Source organism: Rhyacophila brunnea, unplaced genomic scaffold (assembly GCF_057557595.1).
Source record: "Rhyacophila brunnea isolate RB1 unplaced genomic scaffold, BYU_Rbru_1.0 scaffold_16, whole genome shotgun sequence".
Classification (NCBI taxonomy): domain Eukaryota; kingdom Metazoa; phylum Arthropoda; class Insecta; order Trichoptera; family Rhyacophilidae; genus Rhyacophila; species Rhyacophila brunnea.
Genome location: NW_028232816.1, coordinates 30,517,804 through 30,538,591, shown reverse-complemented (window position 1 = coordinate 30,538,591; position 20,788 = coordinate 30,517,804). Strand labels below are relative to the sequence as shown.

Here is a 20,788-nt window from a genome sequence, read left to right as displayed (position 1 = left end):
TTTATTATCATCGACTCGTGGAAGAAAACAAACGATAGGATAGGTAATCAAAACATAATTTAATAATTTGTTTAATTTAGTGTCAGCAAAGTTGATCAAGAAAATAAGCCAATAGTATTTCCCGGAGTTCAAACATTCTAACAAAGACTTCATGATACGACTGAATGAAGAAATAGTAGTGCAGTAAATTACCAAATTCAAGTGGGCTGTGATCTCCTTATCCAGTATCTTCTTCTTCTCTTCTTCCACGGCGCTACATCCCGGAGTGGGATTTGGCCTCCTCCACAACCGCTCTCCACTCACTCCGGTCTCTCGCCACACTTCTCCAGTTACCGGGTCTTCCTATATGAAGCCAGTCCACTTCTACGGCGTCAGCTCATCTCCTTCTTGGACGGCCTCTGGGTTTCTTCCGTCATGATCCTTGGCGCTCTAACTTCAGGCATTCTCTCCACATGTCCCACCCATCGTAGTCTTTGGGACTTACAGTATCTTATGATTGTTTGCTGTTCAATCAGCTCTTCCAACTCGTGGTTCATTTTTATTCTGTAGTTCTCATTTTCCAACGTGGGTCCAAAGGTTTTGCGGAGTATTTTACAGTACAGTACAGTATCTAAATTGGCAGTAATTTGTCTGAATAACACAATTTTACATGTGATATGTTTAGCTAGTCTTCTTCAATCTATTTGACAAAATCTTGTCTTGAAAACCGCGGCCCATTTGGAAAACACTGGTCTACACTATAATACAAGAGTATAAGCATTGTCACCATGACTACGTATATTGAGTCAAGTCGCCCGGAGATATCTGTATCCGTAAAATATATTATTATTACCGTTGTACAATAGTTCTAATATTATTGGCTAGGTATTGTAAATAATATGCTTTATTATCCCAGCATCCCGCTCAATTTGCTAATCCTGAAATCTGAGATTTAAAGTGCCGACATTCAAAGATTTCCGTACTATATAGGTATATCTCGTTTAATAATTTTCATCCGAAACAAGATAGTTATATTTTGAAACTATAATAATATATAAAAAATGACTAGTTTAATAATATAATAACTCAGTATAATCATTGTACCTACATGTTTTGTTTACTTATGTACCAATGATTCCGACTGTTAAAAAGTTTTTTATGAATTCTGAAAAACATACCAATATGGAGTTTGCTGTATTTGTTTTTATAGGCCTCAATTATAATATCATCATTATCAGCCTGAATCTATCCACTGCTGTATGATGGCATCTCCAAGTTGACTCCACTTCTCTCGGTCCTGTGCCTCTAAGTCTACCTTCCGGATGTTTTGTGCCACTAGACGACTATATTATTTGTCCAGTGATTGTCCTTTCTTCGAGCTATGTGCTCAGAACATTTCCATTTGAGGTTTTTAGCGAACTCTATTACATCGCAAACCCTTGTCTGTTTTCTTATCCAATCATTCCGCGTTATTTCCTTTCGCGTTATGCCCAGCATGCACCTCTCCATAGCACGCTATGCTGCTCTAAATTTTTGGATCTCTCTTTTACTTAAGGTCCATATTTCATTATTCATGCGGCCAAAGGCATTGGCCTGAATTATAATATAAAAGTTCATAATAGCTCAATCTCATAATTATTGCATGGTATTGCTTTTCAGAAACACACTGTATTATTATTAATATATTGTGTGAATGAAATTTTATATAAAAACTTGCAGTTCTCTGCATGGAACATAGTCTGCTGACAAAATAGTTATGGATTTTATTCACAGGTGTCACTGTTAATTTAACATTAAACATTAATTAATGTGATCGATTAGGAAAGTAAAATGTTTCTACATTAAAAGGTTCCCATCATGCATTTAAGGGGGAGAGGCATAGAAATTAATTATCAAATTAAAGCTTTAAACATATTTTAATCGATCGATACCCATCTAAATACAATGGGAAAAATATAATATATTTTTTTATTTCAAATAGAAAGCGACAAATTTGAAAAAATGGCTAAAAATAAGGGTTTTACTAAAATAAATATTTATTGTTCCAAGTAATTTCTTGAAACAAAATTATCGATTGAATGTTGTTTAATAAGTTTTCTTGGAACTAGTGAATCTTTTTTGTCAATTAATTATAGTTTTAATGTTTTTTTTTCAATCTAAAATCAATCGATTTTTACGAAAAATAAAAATGTTCAATTTTCAATAATTGCATCAAGCGAAAACGTGGGCCTGTTCAATATATTTTTCTTACTTTTTAGATATATTTAACGTAATATTTTAATTTATATTTATTATGTTATTTACTAATTTCAAATTAAATACAGTCGTCAAGGACGTGCTGCCTCTAGCGGCAACAATGTGCGATACCGAAATAACTGTCATCTGTATTAGATTCTAGTTCGCATGAATAATAGGTACCTACCTCGTATGTAGATACGTGCGGTTAGTATGCATGCACATGGTAATATATTTTATTACGAATGGTCTGAAACAATTTGAGAAATTTATGTTAGCATTTACATTAAGCCGTCTTCTCATTTGTTTACTTGTATATTGATAAAATAAAGCAAACATTCATCAGTCAATTTCAATACACTGCTAGCAACGTTCCCTCTATTTTTTCTATTGTGTGTGTGCGGATCATCAACGCACTTGAGCAGTGGCGTAAATAGGGTTGGTGTCACCCGTCAGCCGGTGTGGTAAATTTACACCCCCCCCCCCCCCCCCCCACAAACAAACACATACAATTTTTCATTAAAACTTATATTGTTAGGGTAGGTATCTATTTATTAATTTCAGCGATTTTATATAATAATAACACTAACAACGATAATTTTTGAAGTACCTACTTAAATAAAAAAATAGGAAATAAAGAAAAAAAGTAAAACGCCCGATCTGGTCCCACAAAAGCCAATTTGTTGCATTTAGAAAATTTGCGGCGTCATACTGTCAACGTGAAGATGTTTTTACTTCCTTAGATAATTCATCTAGGATATTTGGTGTGCCCCCTACCTACCGCTAAGATTAAAGGCAGTGTGAAACACTACATTAACGTTTTTCAAATTGTGTTTTAGTTCAAATTAAGGGTACTTATACAGTGAATTATTGACGATTTTAATACATCTACTTTGATAATGGAGCTGTCGAGTATCGACACGTAATAATCAAAAAATATATTGCACAATTATATAAGTAATTGAAAATGTTCATGGCCATGAAGTGTAATAGCGCCGCAGGCGACTTTTTCTACTATTAAAGCTACTTTATGATGTGTGTTTATCTCACTTATCTGGTCAACCCGACACGCCGGGCCCCCCACAACCCGGGCCCCCAGACTAGAGCACTGTCAGCCCTCCCCAGCCATAACCAACACCACTCCTGAATTCAGTTGGACACCGAGAATTTTTTTGACAGTTCATTAGGGATTGGGTTTCTAAAATTTTGTTTGTTTTTTTCGAAATTTTTGTGTTAGAAATTAAAATCTAAGAAATTTTTCTAAAAAGGGTGCAAGAGAATTATTACAAATCATTTTTTTGCCGTGTTTTTATTTGTCTAAGCCCAAAGGTATAGTTTATTGGCTTTCAATTTCAATGTTTAAAATCATTCTGATAATTTTCATGTTTGGGGGATGCCAGGGCCCCTCGATCCAGGGCATATCGACTTGGACACTAAAGACGTACCAAGTGCGTAACGATTAGGTGGCCAATCGACATAATTAGCATACTATTTAAAAGTGGTAATTAAAAAGCAATTATCTAATCAGCAGTCAATGTGTTATTAACATACCTACTTAATATATATTCATCGAAAATAAAATTGATACAATGTTTGTAAGTAGCTACATAAAAAAAACATTACTTATAAAATATCTGCAAACTAAATAATGTCAAAATTAATTATAAAATTAATTTGGGATATACCTATTCAGATTTAAATAATTAGATCAGTCCTTATTTGGTTTCACTTAACCAGTTTCTAATATTTGTATAAGTAATCAGAAGTATTTACCTACCAAAAATAATCTCGACTGGCATATTTATACCTAGTCACAAATCAAAACTGGCGCAACATTGCTTTTTTTGCGATGGTCCGAGACCACAGAAAAGAAAAAAAAATATTTCTGAGTTCCCTGTCCAGCCAATTTAGCCAGCATTGATGGCAGCTAGCATTGATATATTACTAGGTAGGTACTTGCATGACTGACAGATGCTTTCCAAATAAACCCTGCAGTGTGCCTGCCTACATTTATTATTATTACCTACGTTTTGTGAATGCCAAAAAAAATAAATTATCAACACATTCGACGTACTGTTTTGAGTCCCTATGGGTCTATTCTATTCAGATGTTAGGTATATTTTCTTATGATGAGAATAAATTATTATTGTCAATGTTTTGGGTATATTTAATTATTTTCAAATCACCAAACCGGCTGTCATCTTCGGATTGTTCTAATAATGTATTGATAATATTTATATTTTTACTTAGGTAACCTAATCATTATTTTCTAAAAATGTGTTGTAAAATAGTCTATGACGCCATTTTTATGGAGATCGTGTGTATGGTCTAATGATTCCATACCTAATTAATTATCTTCATTACTATGAGAATGTCAATAATTCACAGATCGTTATCACATATAAATATCATTACACAATATTATTATATGTATATATTTTTTTAATACGAGTATTACTATAAAATCCAAATTCTAATACAATCCAATCCATTCCAATTAAACTCACATAAGTAATTATTATAAGGTACTACCAGGTCGATGGTCCACGTATATTTTTATAATAATCTGACAAAATATAAAAAAGTCCGATTGAAATAAAATGCAAAAAATATATATACCATTGTTTAAATAATAACTGTAATTATGTCACCTGTTTTTAGATTTTTTATTAATATATAATTACAGTGACATCTAGATAAGATGCCTCGAAGATTCATTCGAATTGGATTGTAATTGGAATTAGATTCTGATATAATTTTGACCTATATGCTTTGTAATTCGGGGAATAGATGGCTCTATAAAAACGAAACTTTTGATGACATCCCCCTTAAGTGTTAGAGATTAAATGCCAGAGATCTTAAAAATATGCAGATGGGTCTCAAAGTCTATTAATTATATCAAATCACAAGGCCAGGGGCAGGGGGGCTCCAAGCCTTCCAGCTTGGCGGGGATCCAGGGGCGGGTCTAGCGGTAAGCGGACTAAGCTGCCGCGTGGGGCTCCGAGGTACCAAGGGGCCCCGAAGGGACCCCAAGATCTTGGAATGTCTTAAAAGAATTGTCTTACAGACGGATTTTGATAATTTCTGTGATTGGGTGCAGTTCATCGTTTACTTTATTGTGGTCTCGCTACTTAAGTCTTAGTTTCCGAACAATAAAAAAATGCACCGAATTTAATCCTTTTTCCTGACGTTGTGTGAATGTTGGTTCAGTAATAATCGAGAAGAAGTGACTCACTAGTAGATTTCAAAATAAATTCATTTTATGTGATATGTGATAAGACCAAGGCAGAACTATTACAAAGAACACAAACATATTATGAAATAGTTATAGAACCTTTTCGAATATTTATATATATTTATCTATGGAATAAAAAAGAACGCGATAAAAAAAATGATGGATATTTAATTTACAAAGAGGACATTGATGTTTGTACTTCTGAAGATGAATTTGACCATTTTTTCTGAATTTTTTTTAACAATCCGCTTATCTAATGCGTTAGGTGAAAGATAGTTTTCTGTTTTAAAGCGTGTAAAAAAATATTTGAGAAGTACTATGGAAGAAGAAAGATTACATAGTATGGCCATTTTGTATATAGAGCAAGAATTTTTAAACCGAATTGACACTGCCAAAATAATTGACGAATTTGCAAGAAATAAAGCAAGAAGAAAATTTATTTTAAAAATATGTTTTTTTTATTTTATTTCTATTTTATTCCTTTGTTATATTTTATGTTAATAAATTAATGAGAGTTTCTCTGTATGGGGGCCCCGAAATTTTTACCGCTCAGGGCCTCGACTTGACTTGATCCGCCCCTGCGGGGATCAATGCATCAAGATAATGTCACTAAATATGTGACATAATTTTCATATAATTGTATTACCATCCCGTGTAAATAATAATAAATAATTGAAAATACTGTATATAATCGATTGCAATCGGTACCTAGTAAATAATATTGTTTTTTATAACATAAAAAATCAGGAAAATTTTGTAGAATAAATGTTTCACTGATTGAGCTTCGCGCATTTCTAGATAGATGGCAATAAAGTAATTTTGTTTTATAGCTCAGATAAATGAAACTGCAGATCAGATATTATTTTTTCTGTATGTATGTATTTATTTATAGTATTTAAAAAATATATATACCTATATATGAAGATTTAAAGAAACGCATAAGAATGAGTAACTGTAATAAAAAAGTTGTAATTAGTAAATAAAAAATATTTGCCTAGGTACTCCATTGGATACCTCGGTCTCATTTTTTATACGACTGTATACCTAATGCGATCTGTTCAAATACATTTATTACGCTCTAGTCAAAAACCATATTTTATGTAAATATAAGTAATATTTATAATTTTATCAATAATATCAGTAGGTACAATATATCAGAATCAATTTTGTATTTTAAAAATCAAAAAATGTCTACACAACGCTTTTTCAGCGCAGGCCCCGACGAGATTCGAACTCGTGATCTCCTGTTTACTAGACAGGCGCTTTAACCAACTAAGCCACGGCGCCGCTGTTTGGCGCGGTAAAATTAAGTATCAATATGCAAATCTTCGCGGTTTTAATATTATTATTTATAATGTTACTACAATATAATTTATTTTCTTGGCAAAATTAGTTGTTTTTGTGTAGATTATAGAAATTAATGATCTCTATACCTATATATAAAAAAATAATGTTTGTTTATCTGTCTATCTGTCCCGTATGCGTTCCTATACCATTCATCCGATTGCGATGAAATTTTGATAAATTGTGTGCACACCCGCGAAGGTTTCTGAATTAGAAAAACCATCTTCTTCTTCTTCTTCATTATATTTTTTTTGTCTTCTTTTATTCGTATGCGTTCCTATGCCAGTCATCCGATTCTAATGAAACTTGGTAAGTTGTGCGCACGTCCGAGAGGTTTCTGAATTAGTACAACCCTTAGACTATAGATACATCTAGACGCCACCCGTTGCATTGCTAAATGAAGCCGCGTGCCTTGCGTTTGGTTTGTGAGCGAGCGAACGCATTCGTCTACAAATGTTCGAGACCATAGACCATTTCACTAGTGCTCGCCCAAAGTGCTCGCACTAGACGCTCAGAATTAAAATATAATTTTCTATTTTTATTACGTTATATAGTATTTTTAAGCGGTCAAAATGCAACCATTAGATAAAGATATCCATAATTTAAGTTATTTTAAAGAAACACTAGGTCACTGATATTAAAATATATAATAAAATACAAATAAATTATCACGAACATGTATCAACTTACTTATGAAACGTAACACCATCTTCTTGCTTATCAGTACGGCTACCACATTTTAAGACAACACACAGAACCATCTTTTCTACTTAATTAACCAAAAATATTTCCCACTGACTTTATGTTTAACACAAAAAATATCGATTTTAGCAACACGAGCTCGCAAGTTATCGACGCTATGTGAAGCGTTTTGCCCCGATTTGATGGCGATACTTTTGGAAACTGGCTTGTAGCTAGTAGACCTTTTATCTTACTCTAGCGCGTGTCGCAGAGATTGTAAGGGTGCCGAATACTTTCTCACTCGCACTCATGCATCGTTTTTGTTCAGGCCTTGGTACAACCATATTTTTGTTCTTCTTATATTCTATCTTCTTTTATCGTGGCCCCCAATTTGTTTTTTCTTCATAAAATACGAGTTTTTATTCAAACTGCTCTAAATTTTTGCTTAAAGTGAAGATAAACTATTAAGTTTGTGTCTGCCAAAACGTGGAACCAAAAAGAAAACAATTTAATTATATTAAACATGTATTTCTAAAAAACCAAGTTTTCCTACTTTTGAAAAATGTGAGGGTAATATGGCTCCCATCGAAATTCGCACGATATTTTTGTCAATGAGAGTACTATGGACTAGTAACTAAGCATTAAATATCGCAGAATCGATCAAACAATTTGTAATCTTCTCATTTTTAATTATTTAAACAAAAATCACACACATATTCATGTTTTTCGCACGATGTGCATTCGTTGTGTGCCCATTAGTGACAAATAAGACATTGAATCCAGATTTCACCATGTCGGTCCATGGAATAAGGTTCCCTGAAAAACATGCATATCGCATCAGCATCTTCAAGAGGCGCACCAGGAGTTTCCATGTCGGACATATCCGAGGCAGAGCTCGGAGGCCCAGATACTTCAGTTGTTTCTGAGTCAGAACTCATTCGACGTCGTTTTGCTATATTGTTAGCTCCCCTGCCTCTAGCATAACCGCGACCACCACTACGGCCTTGGTTAACCCTCCCATGACTAGGCCCAGCTTCCGTTACTGATTGCTTAAGCTCAGTTTTCTTCGTAGAATGTTCTAAGCTAGCTTTGTACAGCGACAGGTCACGAGAGCAGCCGACGATGCCTTACATCCCCTGTTTGAATTCTTCTTTTTAGGCTGTGGAGCTGGCACAATATGTTCAGGCAGTACAAGAGGGCTCTCAGATGACTGTGGAGAGCGAAGCGTTTCTGCGGAGTCATTGACGGAATTTGGCTGATCAGGAACATTCGGAGTTGAGATGGATTCAGATACTGTAGGTTCAGCAGCTTCATGGTCTGCTGCGATAAAATCAGCAGTATTAAATATATTTCTGTTGAATGGATGTATACCAGATACCTTGAATCCATTAACAGGTATGCTTGCTGTTTGAAATTGAATATATGCCTTACCAAATAGCTCGGCAATGTCATTCTTGGTATAGGTAAATCATTTTACAGTGGCACCATGGGTACGGCAAATACGGCTTGCAGCTGTAGTGGTATTGTTTGCTACCATTGAAACAGGCATTATCGCAAGCAATTCAATACACGCCCGAATCGCCTATGGTGCCACTGTAGAATGATTTACCTATACTCCAAACTCGTTCACCGCTTTTTTGTAGCTCATCTTTTTCTCCGCACTGCTACCACTGCACTCATCATATTCTCTTCGCTCCATAATTTTAGTTTATGCTTATTCCTCGGAGAAAGATTCATTCGCTGCATGCCTGTAAAATTATAAAAATAATAGTTTTTACTCAAGGTAAAATGGTTGCAATATGGCCCCCGGTGCCAAATTACACACCACCATTGGGGGCCATTATATCAACACACACTGTTACGGTATTTTTTTTTAATTATAATTAAAAATATTGAAGACTGAGCGAACTTACTTGAAAATATTGATTTCACGTTCCTTCGATACAAACAAAATCACTTCAAAAGTCTCTGAATCCTAAAAAGTATTTTTTTGTGCAGGACGATAAACTTTCACTGTACACGTTGTGACAAGAATTCCCGACACTGACGACGCGTACGCTTCACGCGGAATAATCGTGATTCCCTAAACATGTGGTACATAGGAGAACTATATGTCATGATACACCGCTAGACGGCATTATCAGATATACGTAAATCCTAGGGGGGCCAAATTACTAGCAGGAGGCCATGATACCACCTTTTCCTCTACCAAATTTGTGAAAATCCATGCTTCTCACATGGACAGCTCCATGTGACCTGCTCACACGTTGGAAAACCTTCTGATTTAGGTACTAGTGTACGTACGGACGGAAAAAATATTGTGTATCTAAAACCACTAAACAGAATTAAAACACAAACACTTTCTTTCTTTGAGTGTCACTTTGTGAAATCTTAATAACTGGACTAGGCGTATTATATTATATTTATTTTTTATGGTGGTTTAATGGTTATATAATCAAATTCAATAAGATTAGATTCAGCATTGACGCTGAATACCTATAATTTATGAATTTTTTGTGGTGTAATGCTAAATAAAATAATGCCAAGCCACTGGTTTTTAATCATACTAGTTCCCCCCCTCCACTATTTCTCACATATGTATCGAAAATTGCATTGACAACGATTATCGATAGAGAAAAAAAACATTACATACCTACTCACTTAGGAATTGAACTTAACTGAATCGCTTCCCTCGCATTTTTATGCTCAATTTACTGGTTCTCGATTGTTTCCAACTTTAAAATAACAGCAACATAATCGTTTTTATTCATGTAACTCAAAACTATTGTAATATGTAACATAATATTTATGAATACTCGTATGAAAAGTATTGGAGCGTTGTCCTCAGCGCACTCACTAGTCACTAAACTACTGAATATTTTCCTAGCACACCTAGCAACTGCCGTAGACAAGACGGTTGGTAATAGCTGCTTTACGATACAATATACAAAGTAACCACACACATTATATATATATATAATATATATTATACGATATATATGTGTGTGTTATATCATACACTTATAGTGCGGTGTGTTTTATCTCGTCATATATGAAAATTCTTCAAGAAGAAGGGTTTATTGCTTGCTCGATCGAATAAATTTTTACTGAAACGAGAGGGTAAGCAGATTTCAAAGGGATAAAATATAATCTAAAGTGCGCAGCACGAGTTCTTTATCGAGTTTATTTTCAACATATATATATGTATATATCGAGACATAATATATTTAAACCTATAGTGAATCATCATCATCAGTAGCGCGACAAACCGGTGTGGATTCTGATATCATCCATAAACTTTTGCCACATGTACCTATCCATACTTAATTTAGGATCATCATTAGTAGACATTATGGCGAAATAAATTACGAACTAGCAACCCAATCCAACTTCCGCTTTTAATTTTTTTTTTTTTCCTACCTTTTCTTCTAACTGAAACCTTGTGAGGTCTGAGAGGCAGACCTCAGTTTCCTGACTATTATTTCTAGGGTTGGGTCTTGTAAGTACATTAATGCCCTCTCCCGCATGTAATCTAGCTAAGTATTGAGCTGTTGAATTTACATTTACCTTCGCTTTTCAAACTAGTCTTTCGAGGGAAAACAGTTAAGAAAAACCCTCTTCCGAATATTGTCCTTATGGGTCCAACAAACAAAAAGTTCATCCTTTAGCGGGATGTTTGGCTTGAGATTATGATCTTTTGTGGATCATTTTATAACATCAAAGATGTTCGCCCAGTCCCTAGGTGGTATACCCCGTTTTCTGTTTTCCACAAGTTTAGCTCTCATCTGGGCTTTGAGCCCGAGTCTCATTCTGATGTACATTCTAAAGCTACCTAGTTTAACTCTTAGGGCTTCCAAACATTCTTTTACCTCTATCGCTAGACCCTGGAAGGGATCCGGCGGGGTCAGAGTACTGCCGGCCGCAATTGCTGTGGAAGAGGTACCTGTAATTGAGTGAGGAGGGGGTGGATCATCAGGATTTGGAGAGTCAGGGGGCATCATCTTGTGACGGAGCCTAGCTTCCTTGCGCTTGTGCTTAAAATTTTGAATTTTGTTGGCAAATAGTGTAGGTTTCTTATGAGGCCCTTCTGTCAGTCTATTCAAGAAGGTCTCTCTGTATTTAGTTATGGTTACGGCAATGTCGATTCCATAGTGTTTTGCATTGATGCGTTTGATGCTATGGTGAGGCTTGAGTTCGTAGACGATTCGAAGGTATCTGTTCTCTATTGTTTGCAGCATCCTTAAATTGGATTTGGTGACGTCAGTAGTCCAAATTGGAGATGCATACAGCATGGTTGGCTTAATAACCATGCTATATAGTGCCTTTTTGTTTTCTTCTGAGAGACAACTTCTACGGTTGAAGATGGGTCTAAGAACCCCCATCGCCATAAAGGCTTTTCGCCTGGCTTCTAATAGGTGAGGTGTCCAGTTCAATCTATGGTGAAGGTATACCCCGAGGTATTTCACAGTGTTACTGAATGAACAGGGGATGTCACAAACAGTAATTTTTCCTTTATAGGATTTTTGGCTCCGCGAGAAGAGAATCGCCTCCGTCTTCTCCGCGTTAACTTTAAGTCTCCAGCCACTGAAATAATCAGTTAGCTGTCGGGTGCCCTTTTCTAAGTTCCTAATCGCCGTGTCAGTCTGGCGGCTGGTGGAAAGGATGGCTGTGTCATCTGCGTATAGCGCCAGTGTGTAGTTGGCGGGATTTGGCATATCACTTATGAAATGATTGAAGAGCCTAGGCCCCATCAAACTGCCCTGTGGTACCCTTGCATCGATAGTGCGGTGAGATGAATTCTCCCGTTTGACCACTGCAAAAAGCGCTCGACCGCTCAGGTAGTTCTGGATGATTTTTGTGATGTACACGGGCATGTTCGTGGTAAAAAGTTTGTGGATTAGACCGTCATGCCAGACCGTATCAAATGCCTTTTCGAGGTCCAACAGAACCATACCAGTGGTCTTGCGCTGCCTCATATCGGCCATCACAATCCCGGTAATTCTGGAGAGTTGTAGGGTTGTTGATAGACCCTTCCTGAAACCATATTGGGTGTCCGGGAGGACTTGATTGTGAGATGGGAGAAAGCGTCGAAGGATCACTTTCTCGAAAAGTTTGCTTATGCCATCTAGTAGACTTATAGGTCTGTAGTTTACAGCCAAAGAGTGGTCTTTCTTGGGGTTTCCTATAGCGACAACGTGAGCCGTTTTCCAGGTCTTTGGAAAGTATCCGCGCAGCAGACATGCATTGAAGATCTTAGCAATATGTATCCGCGCCTTCTTGGGAAGTAGTTTCAACATGTAATTTGTGATATTGTCTCGTCCGGGTGCCTTTCTGGCGATCAAGGTATTGATAGATCTAGAGATCTCGCGCGGTTCAACAATTTTAACATCATCGGGATCGATGTCTTCTTTCGCAAGTGCAAGAATTGAGTTGTTCACCAAGGCTTTAGTAGCTGAATCGGTGTCCGACTGGATTTTAGTATTATTGACGAACGCATCGGCAAGTGCGTCTGCTTTTTCGAGATCTGAGTACACGAAATTTCGACTAGTCGCATTCTCTCTGAGGGGCTTTATAACAGACGGGCCCGTTTTAATCGCCCTGGATAGTGCCCAGAGCGAGTTCCGCGGGTCGTCTGTATAAATTCTGCAGTCCTTGAGTTTATTGTCCCAATGCTCGGCTTGTAGTTCTGATACTATCTTCTTGATTTTACCTTGCAAAGTATTGATCTCACGTTTGATGAAGTGATTTGTGCGTCTAGCTTTGTTCCAGTCCTTGCGTAGCTGGTTTCTAGTATTGATGAGCTCTCTGGCCTCATCATTAAGATCCACCCTGATGGGATTTTTCTTGATTTTCGGAATATAGCGACGTCTCGCTGTGAGAATAGTCTCAGTGAGTTCGACGGCCGCTGTCTCTATCTCTACCTCCGTTTGAAAGGTTCTAGGCGTGAGATCAATGCATCGATTAATATGCCTCTTGAATAGGTGCCATTTGGCTTTAGAGTAGTCAAATTGGATTTTACTTTCTTTATCGCATTCGCCTCCAACTTCGAAATAAATTGGCAGGTGATCCGACTTCAGAGCATTAACAACTCTCGGGACACCGGTTTCCGGGGAGTTGTTTGCTATCACAAAATCTAAAACTGCTGGGTTGCAACGAGCTTGGACACGAGTCGGCTCGTCAGGATGTGAGATTGAGAAATCGTATTTCTCTGTAATCTTTAAGAGGGCATTGCCACGGGCGTTGTTGGAATGGCAGTTCCAAATCTTATTATGTGCATTAAAATCACCTGCTAGGATGACTGAGCCTCTGAGGTTGGCAAGGTAGACCACCTCTGCCTCGCTCACTTTTTCTTTGGCATGCCCATATACCGAAATTATGGCATGTAGGCGTCCATTTAAGTTTACTTCAACTGCCGTGGCTTCAAATCCAATGAGAGGCTTAATTGGGATGTGAGCATGTTTTAAGTCTTGATTGACTAGTATCATGACACCCCCACCCTTCGCTGGGAGAGGGCGGTCCTCACGATAACAGTCAAAACCGGGAACGGAGAAACGGGCTTTTGGTTTAAGGAATGTCTCCTGAATTAAAGCAATGTCCACGTCTAGCACCCGGAGTAGGTCAGTCAACTCCGGTCGCTTATCGCGCTGAGCAATGCTGCGGGCGTTCCAGGAGATTATTTTTAGTGGGCGTATGTTAGCCATTTAGGGCAACATGCCGCATTTAATAAGCAGAGATTCGGCTCTGTCAAGCCTTTCCTCCATGGACAGGGTAGGCTCTGCTCGGATAGAGCGAGTCATTTTGATACATTCCAGTATGGCTGGTATGTCAATTCTGTAGGTTAAGTGTTGCCATGGTATAATTTTTCCCCGCATTAGGGAAAGTACGGTTGAGTATCATCATACCTGTGGACAGTGACGCCCTGTGCCTGTGGGGGTAGGCAGATTGAGCGTCGCTTGGGGGGGGGGGCAGTTACTCGAAGGGCGGCAAATCGAAGAAAATCATTTGGAATATATAGAAATAGCTACATAAACTTAGTAATAACGAAAATATCTTTCCATTAACTCACTGGTTTTGTCGGGTTCGCGATATCTAGTTTACTTCCGTTGCCCTTCGACATCCTTGGTGACCAGAAAGGACACGTGCATATTTGCGAATAATTAGTCTGATATTTTGTTACTAATGTATCCTTAGTCCTTACAGCACATTTCTTAGATATTGGACTCATGCAAGGATGATAAAAAATGAGGCGGCATTTTGGCGTAATCTAGGGGCGGCATTTATCTAGGGACGTCACTGCCCGTGGGTCTATTCTATACTTATCGACCGCTAAAGTGATAAAGTGATAAATACGACGGTTAACCAGGGTAGGTTTGTATAAAACTATTAGCACTTATTGTAACAATTACAATAAGTTGGTTGTAATTGTTGCAATAAGTTATATATTTTAACAGCACCTCTATTGGCTTAATAAAAAAATCGTAAATATCTTTATTTTAAAACATCTAACTATTTTTTCCTGCCTTTCTACAAGGCATGCTCGCTTTTCACTATCTTGACTCTTGTAGGTCTTTTCTGCTCTTGAGACATTTTTTCATGCTATCACGAGGGATGCTTTCCAATCCTGGAATTTGAATTTATATACACTTGTAAATTACCTGCGTGGTCGCAGCCATGAATTATTTCGGGTCAGAGTCGTTTCCTCGTGGCAAGCTTATCGGGGATGCAAGACTAGTCAATGGGTACCCCAAAGACATAGAGTATAGACAGTGTTTTTTTACCACGTTTTTATTAGCTCGTATTCTTGTTTATCCAAGATTTGTATTGTACGATTGAAGATTTTTAACTAACTTCCCGACTAGACATTTGAAACTTTTAGAATATATCAAAACACGATGACAATGCATTCTTTTAATACTTTTAGCCATCTTTAAGCAGAATTGAATTCATTTTCAGTTAATTCTGTTTTGTATGGAAAGTTATTTCGGGAAAAAATCGTAAAAAGTAAAACACTATTATTGGTTGCTAAGAGGGTCATAGCAACTAAATTAATAATATATACGTGCGTTACTATGGAAATCAATATGAAATGTCAAAATGACATTTCAGTATTCTATATTTATTCAGTATTTCTATCAAGTACAAAAAAAGTATTTATTAATACATGGAATTGTCACGTTTATATGATTCAACAGAAAATTTTAAAACGTGGTACATAAAAAAGTTCTTTTTATCTTGTAATTATTATTGTTTCTTCTTCTCTCTTGTGAGAGTAATATTAAATTTGTGAAAATGTAATTCTCATACTGCGAATGTAATGAATTTCGATTTGTTATGTCCACAATGTTTTGTTTTCTTAAATAAATAAATATCAATGAGGGAAGCGGCGGCCACCATCTTAAATTCAATACGTCACACAAGCCGCCTGCCATAATTTAAAACAAAACACCTAATAAGCCATTCGATCTCTTCATTTATTCATTATTCCCAGGGTCTATTATTAAATTACATATGCCCCAGGACTAATAAGGGATGGAAAAACACTTCACAAAAACAAGAAAAACTACTTCATAAACGTACTGTGTATTTTGTTTTTGAAACTTTATTTCTTATATAATATCGTTTATGTTTTTTAAATTTTTTTTCTCCTCCCTTGTGATGGTAATATTTAATTTAATTTGCAAGATCTTTATAATAAAAATACATATAAAACGATAAGAGGTGATATTAAAATTACTATTAGTAAACGTTTGGTTTATTGCGAAGAAGAAAAGAAGTCGCATCTAATAAGAGAGCCAATACATTATTTAAACACGCGTTGCCGCCATAACAGGTACGTCACCGAGACAGTGACGTCCCAAGACAAAATGCCGCCCCTAGGCAGCGCCAAAATGCCTCCACATTTTTTATTCAGTATTTTTATCATCCTTTCATGACTCTAATATCTAAAAAATGTGTTGAATGGATACATTACTTACAAATTCTGCTTCCATAGACAATATTGCGAGTCCACGGTTTCAGATACATTAAAACATACACCTGACAACTTCCAAAACTCACGAATGAGTCGCAAACATTTTACATGAAATTAACCAAGTAGGTATGTATCTACCTATAATTCAAATGCAATTCGCAAATCTGCACGTGTCATTTTTATTCACCAAGGAAGTTACGTCCAAGAACAACGGAAGTAAACTAGACATAATATATAGTCCTATTAAAACTTGTATAGTAATTAATACATTTTGTTTCCAACCAGTGAGCAGAAATTTTTAATGGAAAGATATTTCCTTTATTCTAAATGCCTAAATATTCTCCTCGATTTGCCGCCCTTCATGTAACTGCCGCCCCCAAGCGACGCTCAATCTGCCTACCCCCACGTTACGTCACTGCACCGAGAAGTCTTCCATATGCGACTACAGCTACTTCCGGTTATCGACGAGATATTGTTTCCGTTTTCTGTATTATTTTTTTATAATATTCATAAGTTGTGTGCTGCAGGGATTTTTGCGCGGCCCAAGATTTAAGTAAAACCGCCACTACACGCCACGTTTGCGAGAAGGCTTTAGTACTTTACCATCTTCAAACGTCAACATATCCGTTTTAAGCCCCTCCTAAGAACGGATAATAATGGATTAAAAATAATTTATACTGTGTTACATCTACTATGTAGGTCAATACATAAGTCGTAATATGTCAGATAGTCTAAAAGTGAACCGGCTTATACATATTAAGCTCATTCTGTTTGTGTTGGGCCACTGGTTTGTGTTGAGGGGTGATCTCAAATTCAAACAGAAGCCCGAGGCCTGTCCGCAAAACACATTTTAAATGGCCCACTTGTTTATTCATAAAACCAAATTTTATAACGCGATTAATTGTAACAACAAAAGGGAAATTTTCGAGTCTCTTCGCATTTACGATCGGCGGCGGTACAACTACTCTCGCTTTTATTCCAGGGCCGCACAGTAAACAGATTGCCCGCAATTCTACCATTTTATTTTTGAGACTATAGAATATCAGGCATGTCCAACGCGTCGATCGCGGGATGGATTGTGATCGATCTGTTATACAACTTCCGAAGTCTCAGAATACGTTATACCTACCAAACTTTGAAAGTTTATAAGGGTTAACAAACAATAGCCATGTAATATGATTCAGTACCTACAGAATATTCTAACTTGATAAACACAAATGTAGGGCATCACACGGTCATTGGACTATGGAGATACGCCGGATATCACACACAAGACGTCAATATACAAATTAAAATGATATCACCAAAAATGTATAAAAAGGGACACGTAACCTTCATGTCAACCCAAGCTACCTGTTTCCTTTGCCTTCCTCCCTAAGATAACAGATCACATAGGTCATAGGAATCAAGTTATGCCACGCAGTTACGAGGAGTGGAGGTAAATTTAGGCACGGTTTAATTGAATTTTACCAGTAATATCTGCAAATTGTATTAAAATATAATTACAATATATTGTATTAAAATACATATAATAATTTATTTCGCAAATATGCACGTATCATTGCTGGTCACCAAGGACGTCGAAAGGCAACGGAAGTAAGCTAGACATCGTGTAACTCGACAAAAAATTGTAGTCCTATTTAACATGTTATATTAATTAATACAATTTGTTTCCATTTTCAATACCAAATACATCGGTATTGTCTGATTTAAAAAAAAACGGTTTTGAAAAACAGGTATAATTGCAAACCCTAGGTGTGAGTGTGCGAAATCACTGAGAGTTTAGATACTAGATAGCATAGTACTACTTAAAGTTGGACATGCCTGTTATATATATTATCATAAATCTTTTCAATGATTTGCCATATTTGCAAAATTTCCGCTGATGCCGCTGATCCATTACATGAATGTATTTTTTTTATAAATGTCTCAAGTTAAATTTAGTAAAAAGCTTCAAATTAATAAAGAATTACCCAAATAATAATAATAATATTACAAAATGATCTATTTGATCACTTGCTTGTACCTAATATGGGTTTAATGGAATAATTTATAATTGCACTGCCTGAAGACATACATACATATTTATTTTGTTTGCAAATGGTTTAAATTATTTTTTATTTTAATGAAATACATAGTCATGTTTGCCATGTATTTTTCAGGTTCCGATGCTCATACCAATTCCAGTAATTTTATCTAAATAATAAATCTGGCACTGGTAAAAAGGTACAAGATGTTATAAAAGATTGCTTGCTTGATAATGTCTCGGTTAAGTTTTGATCAAGTTAAACATTTTGAATACACAAACTTTATTTAATATCTGAGATTTACGCAATATGGTAGCTATAACGCATGACATGTGATCGGATTTGATTAACAAAATGACGCCATATATAATAGGGCGCACGGCGCAAGTGCTTTGGTGAAATCCCTACTTCGACGCTGTCCATAACCAAGGTAATCACTAATCATAGCCGCGACAACGGGCAAAACTGTTCAACCCTTCGCGAACCGGGTAATCAAATTAATCGTTAACACGGGCTGCATAAATTAGGTGACAGTGGAGCGTGAAGCCACCTCTTAACCCTTGTGCACCCCTCGTCCATGGGAAATTATTCATCAGACCTAAAAGAGAAACATTTGACGACGACGGAGCAAATGAGCGATTTTGTCGCTGGCTGCGTATTGCATATTTGAACGTTTAGTATGCGGCAAATTTACATATTGATCAATATTTATTTTATTACCGAGCATATTCTCAGTTCGGTACTGTTAATCAGAGAGGCATTCTAGTTAAAATAATTATTTAATTTTGATAAATTGTGTTTTAATTTTTTTTTATTGTTACCCGGGTTTCGCCTTTCGGCACCTTCAGTCACTATGCGCACTCACCAGTCGTAAATTCACAATGACAACTAGAACTAGGACATACAAAAAGGTTTAAACCGAAACCGGTTTACCGGATAACTACGCGTTTCTAAACTAACCGAAAACTGGGTAATTTTACGTGGTTAACCGACCGAATTTTTAGTAGTTAGGCATTTGTATGAACAAAACATTAGAATTATGTAAAAAAAATCACTCCAACAACTATGCAGCGCGTCATGACAACAGTTAAAATATTACATACTAAATTTGTTTATTACCCTGCAATAAACTGATAATCCTTATTATTATTGGTGGCAGCTAGTCAACCAATAAAACCTTTTTTAAATGCAAAAGGAATGTCCCCAAATACCGATTACTCAGTTAGGTTCACATCTTATGTACAGTTGATTACTCAAAAACTAATCCTAATCCAAAAAATAATCCTTCGGAGAAAGGACATAGAGATATAGATAATATATTATATTCAGGTGGATATTATTTTAACTGATATACTATGGATCGACATTTAATTAAAAGTATAAACATGGAGCATATTTTTTTTAAATCTTACGGCTTAAAACGGTTAACCGATTAGTTTTTCTTTCCTTTACCTTTACCTCAGTTAATTGAATGCCCTGCTAACAGCTAATATAGTTTACTCGGGTCTAGGACGATTTGGCACCGGACAACTGGACGCCACGGAATTCGAAAATAAATAGACGTTAGGTACTTATAAGTACTTTAAAAAAAACTATTCAATATTATTATTTATACTTCAATGATTATATTATGATTCAATAGTTGGTAAGAATGTAAATATGCAGACATAAACAACGATTTAATCGTGCATATGTTTAAGTTCCAACGAAAAAAGAGTTTTTTATTTTATATAAAGCCTTAGGCATGGTAATTCCCAATCCTCGATAAAGAATACATTATGTTAAGAGTAAAATGAATTCAAACTACTAAGTAGTAGATAGAAACCGATTAAAATACCTCGTCCACACGTGTCTACGACAGTGCGGCGTCCAATTGTCCGGAAGCCAGTCGTCCCATTCCCGTTTACTCCTGTTCATCTAAGAAATTACTATAAATGCAGGTATGGCAAACAATTCTTAAGAAAATGACTATACCCAACACATGATACTTAAATAGAAAATACGTCAATTTTCATTATACAATATCCATCGACTGACAATCTTAAAGTAAAATAAATAATTACTACAATTTGAAAAAAACATTATTGATTTTCTTGGGAAATTGCATTAAATGTGGTTCCGTATTTCGTGGCTGATACGATCATTTTATTAAATGTATTGTACAAAAAATCAACCAGTGTGTGAGGGGAAGTTGACATGATAATCTCCACTTCAAATCATTAACACTTTCAATTTTAATGGATTTAAGTTTTGTACTATTCCATTTCAGTCGTTTTTTGTGACCCGGGTTTCGCCTTTCGACATCTTCAGGCACTA

At 36.1% G+C, this 20,788-nt stretch overlaps 1 protein-coding gene and 1 non-coding gene across 2 annotated transcripts in view; one reads left to right on the top strand and one right to left on the bottom strand.

Moving 5' to 3' along the window:
• Ptp36E (protein tyrosine phosphatase 36E) overlaps nucleotides 1-20,788 on the top strand; it is a 653,618-nt gene that overhangs the window by 406,691 nt on the left and 226,139 nt on the right. The window lies entirely within an intron of this gene.
• TRNAT-AGU (transfer RNA threonine (anticodon AGU)) lies at nucleotides 6,663-6,736 on the bottom strand. Its single transcript has one exon. It is a non-coding gene; the product is annotated as a tRNA-Thr (tRNA).